The sequence below is a fragment of the Oncorhynchus keta genome, unplaced genomic scaffold, assembly GCF_023373465.1.
Source record: "Oncorhynchus keta strain PuntledgeMale-10-30-2019 unplaced genomic scaffold, Oket_V2 Un_contig_7146_pilon_pilon, whole genome shotgun sequence".
In the NCBI taxonomy this organism is placed as follows: Eukaryota; Metazoa; Chordata; class Actinopteri; order Salmoniformes; family Salmonidae; genus Oncorhynchus; species Oncorhynchus keta.
The window spans coordinates 33,183-41,857 of record NW_026289284.1 but is presented as its reverse complement, the minus strand read 5'-3'; the positions used below and the strand labels follow the sequence as shown (position 1 = coordinate 41,857).

General features: G+C 45.8%; 1 long non-coding RNA gene across 1 annotated transcript; it reads left to right on the top strand.

The window, feature by feature from the left end:
• The first annotated feature begins 945 nt into the window (after positions 1 to 945).
• LOC127926200 (uncharacterized) lies at positions 946 to 1,915 on the top strand. The gene is made up of 3 exons (XR_008123546.1): positions 946 to 1,297; positions 1,494 to 1,544; positions 1,796 to 1,915. It is a non-coding gene; the product is annotated as an uncharacterized LOC127926200 (long non-coding RNA).
• The last annotated feature ends 6,760 nt before the right edge of the window (positions 1,916 to 8,675 follow it).

Here is an 8,675-nt window from a genome sequence, read left to right as displayed (position 1 = left end):
TATTCCTATATAGTACACTACTTTAGACCAGAGCCCTATTCCGTATATAGTACACTACTATATGACCAGAGCCCCTATTCCTATATAGTGCACTACTATAGACCAGAGCCTAGTCCCTATATAGTACTACTTTAGACCAGAGCCCTATTCCCTATATATTACACTACTTTAGTCCAGGGCCCTATTCCTATATAGTACACTACTTTAGACCTGAGCCCTATTCCTATATAGTGCACTACTTTAGACCAGAGCCCTATTCCTATATAGTACACTACTTTAGTCCAGAGCCCTATTCCCTATATAGTGCACTACTTTAGACCAGAACCCTATTCCCTATATACTGCACTACGATAGACCAGAGCCCTATTCCCTATATACTGCACTACTATAGACCAAGAGCCCTATTCACTATATACTGCACTACGATAGACCAGAGCCCTATTCCCTATATACTGCACTACTATAGACCAAGAGCCCTATTCACTATATACTGCACTACTATAGACCAGAGCCCTATTCCCTATATAGTGCACTACTTTAGACCAGGGCTCTATGGGGGAATAGGGTGCATTCTTGGTCTGATATAGAGAAGGAAATGTTGTGGGCCCATTTTAGAGTCTTTTGATAATCATAATGGTACTGCTACTATTTATGTATATCCTGCTGATATGTACTGCTTGGTACAACCTGATAAGACTGGGAGAGAGAGAGAGAAACAGAGAGAGAGAGAGAGAGAGAGAGAGAGAGAGAGAGAAGAGAGAGAAACAGAGAGAGAGAGAGAGAGAGAGAGAGAGAACAGAGGGAGAGAGAGAGAAGCAGACAGAGAGAGAGAAGACAGAGAGCAGAGAGAACAGACAGAGAGAGAAACAGACAGAGAGAGAAACAGACAGACAGAGAAGAAACAGACAGACAGAGAGAGAAACAGACAGAGAGAGAGAGAAAAGACAGACAGAGAGAAACAGACAGACAGAGAGAGAGAAACAGACAGAGAGAACAGAGAGAGAGAGAGACAGACAGAGAGAGAAACAGACAGAGAGAAACAGACAGACAGAGAGAGAAACAGACAGACAGAGAGAAACAGACAGACAGAGAGAGAGAAACAGACAGAGAGAGAAAAACAGACAGAGAGAGAGAGAAACAGACAGAGAGAGAGAAACAGACAGAGAGAGAGAAACAGACAGAGAGAGAGAAACAGACAGACAGAGAGAAACAGACAGAGAGAGAGACACAGACCGACAGACAGAGAAACAGACAGACAGAGAAACAGACAGACAGACTCTAGTCAGGGACTATAAAGGTTTAGTTTACCTACAGACATTATTCTATGTCTCTAGTCAGGGACTATAAAGGTTTGGTTACCTACAGCATTGTATAATATAGTCAGGGACGCAAAGGTTTAGTTACTACAGACATTATTCTATGTCTCTAGTCAGGGACTATAAAGGTTTAGTTACCACAGACAGTATTCTATGTCTCTGATGGGGACTATAAAGGTTTAGTTACCTACAGACATTATTCTATGTCTCTAGTCAGGGACTATAAAGGTTTAGTTACATTATTCTATGTCTCTAGACATTATTCTATGTCTCTCTAGTCAGGGACTATAAAGGTTTAGTTACCTACAGGAACGTATTCCTATGTCTCTAGTCCAGGGACTATAAATGTTTAGTTACCTACAGACATTATTCTATGTCTCTAGTCAGGGACTATAAAAGGTTTAGTTACCTACAGACATTATTCTATGTCTCTAGTCAGGGGCTATAAAGGTTAGTTACTATAAGGGACTATAAGGAAGGTTTAGTTACCTACAGACATTATTCTATGTCTCTAGTCAGGGACTATAAAGGTTTAGTTACCTACAGACATTATTCTATGTCTCTAGTCAGGGACTATAAAGGTTTAGTTACCTACAGACAACAACGCCAACACTGCTCTCCGCCTGCCGCTCGCCCACCCGCCAAAGCCGAGGTCGAGAACGCCAACGCCATGAAAAAGCTGTTGGTGTGTCGGTTAATGAAAACTGTCAATTTGATCCGCAAAAAAAAAACACAATAAAACAGCACCACCTATTTATTTATTTATCTACTCATTCATTTAAAAAAATCAACTTCAATCTTCCCTTACGCTGGTTTATACTCAAACTCACAGGGCCTCAACGTGGTGGCAGAGCTGAATGTATTACTTGAAGGGGAAAGCTGGTTAACAATGAGAGAAACCAGACCTGGGGCTCAAATGGTACATACTACTCCCTACGTAGTACACTACATCACACTACACCCTGGTTAACAATGAGAGATAACCAGACCTGGGGCTCAAATGGTACATACTACTCCTACGTAGTACACTACATTTACATTTACATTTAAGTCATTTGCAGACGCTCTATCCAGAGCGACTTGCAAATCACACTACACCCTGGTTAACAATGAAGATAACCAGACCTGGGGCACAAATGGTACATACTACTCCCTACGTAGTACACTACATCACACTACACCCTGGTTAACAATGAGAGATAACCAGATCTGGGGCAAATGGTACATACTACTCCCTACGTAGTACACTACATCACACTACACCCTGGTTAACAACGAGATAACCAGACATGGGGCTCAAATGGTACATACTACTCCCTACGTAGTGCACTACATCACACTACACCCTGGTTAACAATGAGAGATAACCAGACCCTCAAATGGTACATACTACCCCCTACGTAGTACACTACATCACACTACACCCTGGTTAACAATGAGATAACCAGACCTAAATCAAATGGTACATACTACTCCTACGTAGTACACTACATCACACTACACCCTGGTTAACAATGAGAGATAACCAGACCTGGGGCTCAAATGGTACATACTACTCCCTACGTAGTACACTACATCACACTACACCCTGGTTAACAATGAGAGATAACCAGACCTGGGGCTCAAATGGTACATACTACTCCCTACGTAGTACACTACATCACACTACACCCTGGTTAACAATGAGAGATAACCAGACCTGGGGCTCAAATGGTACATACTACTCCCTACGTAGTACAATACATCACACTACACCCTGGTTAACAATGAGAGATAACCAGACCCTGGGGCTCAAATGGTACATACTACTCCCTACGTAGTACTACATCCACACTACACCCTGGTTAACAATGAGAGATAACCAGACCTGGGGCTCAAATGGTACATACTACTCCCTACGTAGTACACTACATCACACTACACCCTGGTTAACAATGAGAGATAACATCATACTACTCCCTACGTAGTACACTACATCATACTACTCCTACATAGTACACTACATCATACTATCTCTACATAGTATTAATACATCATACTACTCCCTACATAGTACACTACATCATACTACTCCCTACATAGTACACTACATCATACTCTCCCTACATAGTGCTACATCATACTACTCCCTACATAGTACACTACATCATACTACTCCCTACATAGTGCACTACATCATACTACTCCCTACATAGTGCACTACATCATACTACTCCTACATAGTACACTACATCATACTACTCCCTACATAGTACACTACATCATACTACTCCCTACATAGTACACTACATCATACTACTCCCTACATAGTACACTACATCATACTACTCCCTACATAGTACACTACATCATACTACTCCCTACATAGTGCACTACATCATACTACTCCCTACATAGTACACTACATCATACTACTCCCTACATAGTACACTGCATTTGACCAGAGCCCAATGGGTAGTGTACTATGGGTAGTGCACTATGGGTAGTGTACTATGGGTAGTGTACTATGGGTAGTGAACTATGGGTAGTGTACTATGGGTAGTGACCAACATTTGACCAAAGGCCTATGGGTAGTGTACTATGGGTAGTGTACTATGAGTAGTGACCTACATTTGACCAGAGCCCTATGGGTGGTGTACTATGAGTAGTGACCTACATTTCACCAGAGCCCTATGGGTGGTGTACTATATGTAGAGCCCTACGTAGGGAACAGTGTAGTACTAATGTGGTACTATTGGTAGAGCCCTACGTAGGGAACAGTGTAGTATGGGTAATGTGGTGTACTATAGGTAGAGCCCTACGTAGGGAACAGTGTAGTATGGGTAATGTGGTGTACTATAGGTAGAGCCCTACGTAGGGAACAGTGTAGTATGGGTAATGTGGTGTACTATAGGTAGAGCCCTACGTAGGGGAACAGTGTAGTATGGGTAATGTGGTGTACTATAGGTAGAGACCTACGTAGGGAACAGTGTAGTATGGGTAATGTGGTGTACTATAGGTAGAGCCCTACGTAGGGAACAGTGTAGTATGGGTAATGTGGTGTACTATTGGTAGAGCCCTACGTAGGGAACAGTGTAGTATGGGTAATGTGGTGTACTATAGGTAGAGCCCTACGTAGGGAACAGTGTAGTATGGGTAATGTGGTGTACTATAGGTAGAGCCCTACGTAGGGAACAGTGTAGTATGGGTAATGTGGTGTACTATAGGTAGAGCCCTACGTAGGGAACAGTGTAGTTACATTTACATTTAAGTCATTCAGTGTACGCTCTTATCCAGAGCGACTTACAAATTGGGAACATTCACCTTATGACATCCAATGTAGAATAGTCACTTTACAATAGTGCATCTAAATCTTAAGGGGGTGAGAAGGATTATATCCTAGGTATTCCTTAAAGGGTGGGGTTTCAGGTGTCTCCGGAAGGTGTGTAGTATGGACTCCGCTGTCCTGGCGTCGTGAGGGAGTTTGTTCCCACCATTGGGGGCCAGAGCAGTGAACAGTACTGGGCTGGCGGGAACTGTACTTCCTCCCAGTGGTAGGGAGCCCCAGAGGTGGATGAACAGTGTCCTTGTTTGGGTGTAGGGCCTGATCAGAGCCTGGAGGTACTGAGGTGCCGTTCCCCCTCACAGCTCCGTGGCAAGCACCATTGTCTTGTAGGGTAATGTGGTGACTTCAACTGGAAGCCAGTGGAAGAGCGGAGGTAGCGGGGTGACGTGAGTGACTTGGGAAGGTTGAACACCAGACGGGCTGCGGCGTTCTGGATGAGTTGTAGGGGTTTAATGGCGCAGGCATAGGTAGCCCAGCCCACGTAGGGAACAGTGTCCAGACGGGAGATGACAAGTGCCTGATTAGGACCTAGAGCCCTTCCTGTGTGAGGCAGGGTGTACTCTGCGGATGTTGTGGTGAACCTACGGAACGGGCCACCGCCTGATGTTAGTTGAGAACGACAGGGTGTTGTCCAGGATCACGCCAAGGTTCCTAGCGCTCTGGGAGGAGGACACAATGGAGTATGTCAACCGTGGTGTACTATGGAAGGGCAGTCCTTCCCGGGAGGAAGAGCAGTGTAGTTGCCGAGGTTCACTAGGTGGTGATCCGTCATCCAACAGTGTATGTCTGGGGAATGTGGTGCGATTCGCCACCTGGTCATCAGAAGGGGGAAAGGAGAAGATTAATTGTGTGTCGTCTGCATACAATGATAGGAGAGACCATGTGAGGTTAACAGTGCCAGTATTGGGTATAGCGAGAATAGGTAGAGGGCCTAGAACAGAGCTGGGGGACACCAGTGGTGTAGTATGGGTAATGTGGTGTACTATAGGTAGAGCCCTACGAGGGAACAGTGTAGTATGGGTAATGTGGTGTACTATAGGTAGAGCCCTACGTAGGGAACAGTGTAGTATGGGTAATGTGGTGTACTATAGGTAGAGCCCTACGTAGGGAACAGTGTAGTATGGGTAATGTGGTGTACTATAGGTAGAGCCCTACGTAGGAACAGTGTAGTATGGGTAATGTGGTGTACTATTGGTAGAGCCCTACGTAGGGAACAGTGTAGTATGGGTAATGTGGTGTACTATAGGTAGAGCCCTACGTAGGGAACAGTGTAGTATGGGTAATGTGGTGTACTATAGGTAGAGCCCTACGTAGGGAACAGTGTAGTATGGGTAATGTGGTGTACTATAGGTAGAGGCCCTACGTAGGGAACAGTGTAGTATGGGTAATGTGGTGTACTATAGGTAGAGCCCTACGTAGGGAACAGTGTAGTATGGGTAATGTGGTGTACTATAGGTAGAGCCCTCATAGGGAACAGTGTAGTATGGGTAATGTGGTGTACTATAGGTAGAGCTATAGGTGTAGAGCCCTACGTAGGGAACAGTGTAGTATGGGTAATGTGGTGTACTATTGGTAGAGCCCTACGTAGGGAACAGTGTAGTATGGGTAATGTGGTGTACTATAGGTAGAGCCCTACGTAGGGAACAGTGTAGTATGGGTAATGTGGTGTACTATAGGTAGAGCCCTACATAGGGAACAGTGTAGTATGGGTAATGTGGTGTACTATAGGTAGAGCCCTACGTAGGGAACAGTGTAGTATGGGTAATGTGGTGTACTATAGGTAGAGGCCCCTCGTAGGGGAACAGTGTAGTATGGGTAATGTGGTGTACTATAGGTAGAGCCCTACGTAGGGAACAGTGTAGTATGGGTAATGTGGTGTACTATAGGTAGAGCCCTACGTAGGGAACAGTGTAGTATGGGTAATGTGGTGTACTATTGGTAGAGCCCTCGTAGGGAACAGTGTAGTATGGGTAATGTGGTGTACTATAGGTAGAGCCCTACGTAGGGAACAGTGTAGTATGGGTAATGTGGTGTACTATAGGTAGAGCCCTACGTAGGAACAGTGTAGTATGGGTAATGTGGTGTACTATAGGTAGAGCCCTCGTAGGGAACAGTGTAGTTACATTTACATTTAAGTCATTCAGCAGACGCTCTTATCCAGAGCGACTTACAAATTGGTGCATTCACCTTATGACATCCAGTAGAATAGTCACTTTACAATAGTGCATCTAAATCTTAAAGGGGGTGAGAAGGATTACTTATCCTATCCTAGGTATTCCTTAAAGAGGTGGGGTTTCAGGTGTCTCCGGAAGGTGGTGATTGACTCCGCTGTCCTGGCGTCGTGAGGAGTTTGTTCCACCATTGGGGGCCAGAGCAGCGAACAGTTTTGACTGGGCTGAGCGGGAACTGTACTTCCTCAGTGGTAGGGAGGCGAGCAGGCCAGAGGTGGATGAACGCAGTGTCCTTGTTTGGGTGTAGGGCCTGATCAGAGCCTGGAGGTACTGAGGTGCCGTTCCCCTCACAGCTCATAGGCAAGCACCATTGTCTTGTAGCAGATGCGAGCTTCAACTGGAAGCCAGTGGAGAGAGCGGAGGAGCGGGGTGACGTGAGAGAACTTGGGAAGGTTGAACACCAGACGGGCTGCGGCGTTCTGGATGAGTTGTAGGGGTTTAATGGCGCAGGCAGGAGCCCAGCCAACAGCGAGTTGCAGTAGTCCAGACGGGAGATGACAAGTGCCTGGATTAGGACCTGCGCCGCTTCCTGTGTGAGGCAGGGTCGTACTCTGCGGATGTTGTAGAGCATGAACCTACAGGAACGGGCCACCGCCTTGATGTTAGTTGAGAACGACAGGGTGTTGTCCAGGATCACGCCAAGGTTCCTAGCGCTCTGGGAGGAGGACACAATGGAGTTGTCAACCGTGATGGCGAGATCATGGAACGGGCAGTCCTTCCCGGGAGGAAGAGCAGCTCCGTCTTGCCGAGGTTCAGCTTGAGGTGGTGATCCGTCATCCACACTGATATGTCTGCCAGACATGCAGAGATGCGATTCGCCACCTGGTCATCAGAAGGGGGAAAGGAGAAGATTAATTGTGTGTCGTCTGCATAGCAATGATAGGAGAGACCATGTGAGGTTATGACAGAGCCAAGTGACTTGGTGTATAGCGAGAATAGGAGAGGGCCTAGAACAGAGCCCTGGGGGACACCAGTGGTGTAGTATGGGTAATGTGGTGTACTATAGGTAGAGCCCTACGTAGGGAACAGTGTAGTATGGGTAATGTGGTGTACTATAGGTAGAGCCCTACGTAGGGAACAGTGTAGTATGGGTAATGTGGTGTACTATAGGTAGAGCCCTACGTAGGGAACAGTGTAGTATGGGTAATGTGGTGTACTATAGGTAGAGCCCTACGTAGGGAACAGTGTAGTATGGGTAATGTGGTGTACTATAGGTAGAGCCCTATGTAGGGAACAGTGTAGTATGGGTAATGTGGTGTACTATAGGTAGAGCCCTACGTAGGGAACAGTGTAGTATGGGTAATGTGGTGTACTATAGGTAGAGCCCTATGCTGGAACAGTGTAGTATGGGTAATGTGGTGTACTATAGGTAGAGGCCCTACGTAGGGAACAGTGTAGTATGGGTAATGTGGTGTACTATAGGTAGAGCCCTACGTAGGAACAGTGTAGTATGGGTAATGTGTAGTGTACTATAGGTAGAGCCTACATAGGGAACAGTGTAGTATGGGTAATGTGGTGTACTATAGGTAGAGCCCTGTACGTAGGGAACAGTGTAGTATGGGTAATGTGGTGTACTATTGGTAGAGCCCTACGTAGGGAACAGTGTAGTATGGGTAATGTGGTGTACTATAGGTAGAGCCCTACGTAGGGAACAGTGTAGTATGGGTAATGTGGTGTACTATAGGTAGAGCCCTACGTAGGGAACAGTGTAGTATGGGTAATGTGGTGTAGTACTATAGGTAGAGCCCTCGTAGGGAACAGTGTAGTTACATTTACATTTAAGTCATTTAGCAGACGCTCTTA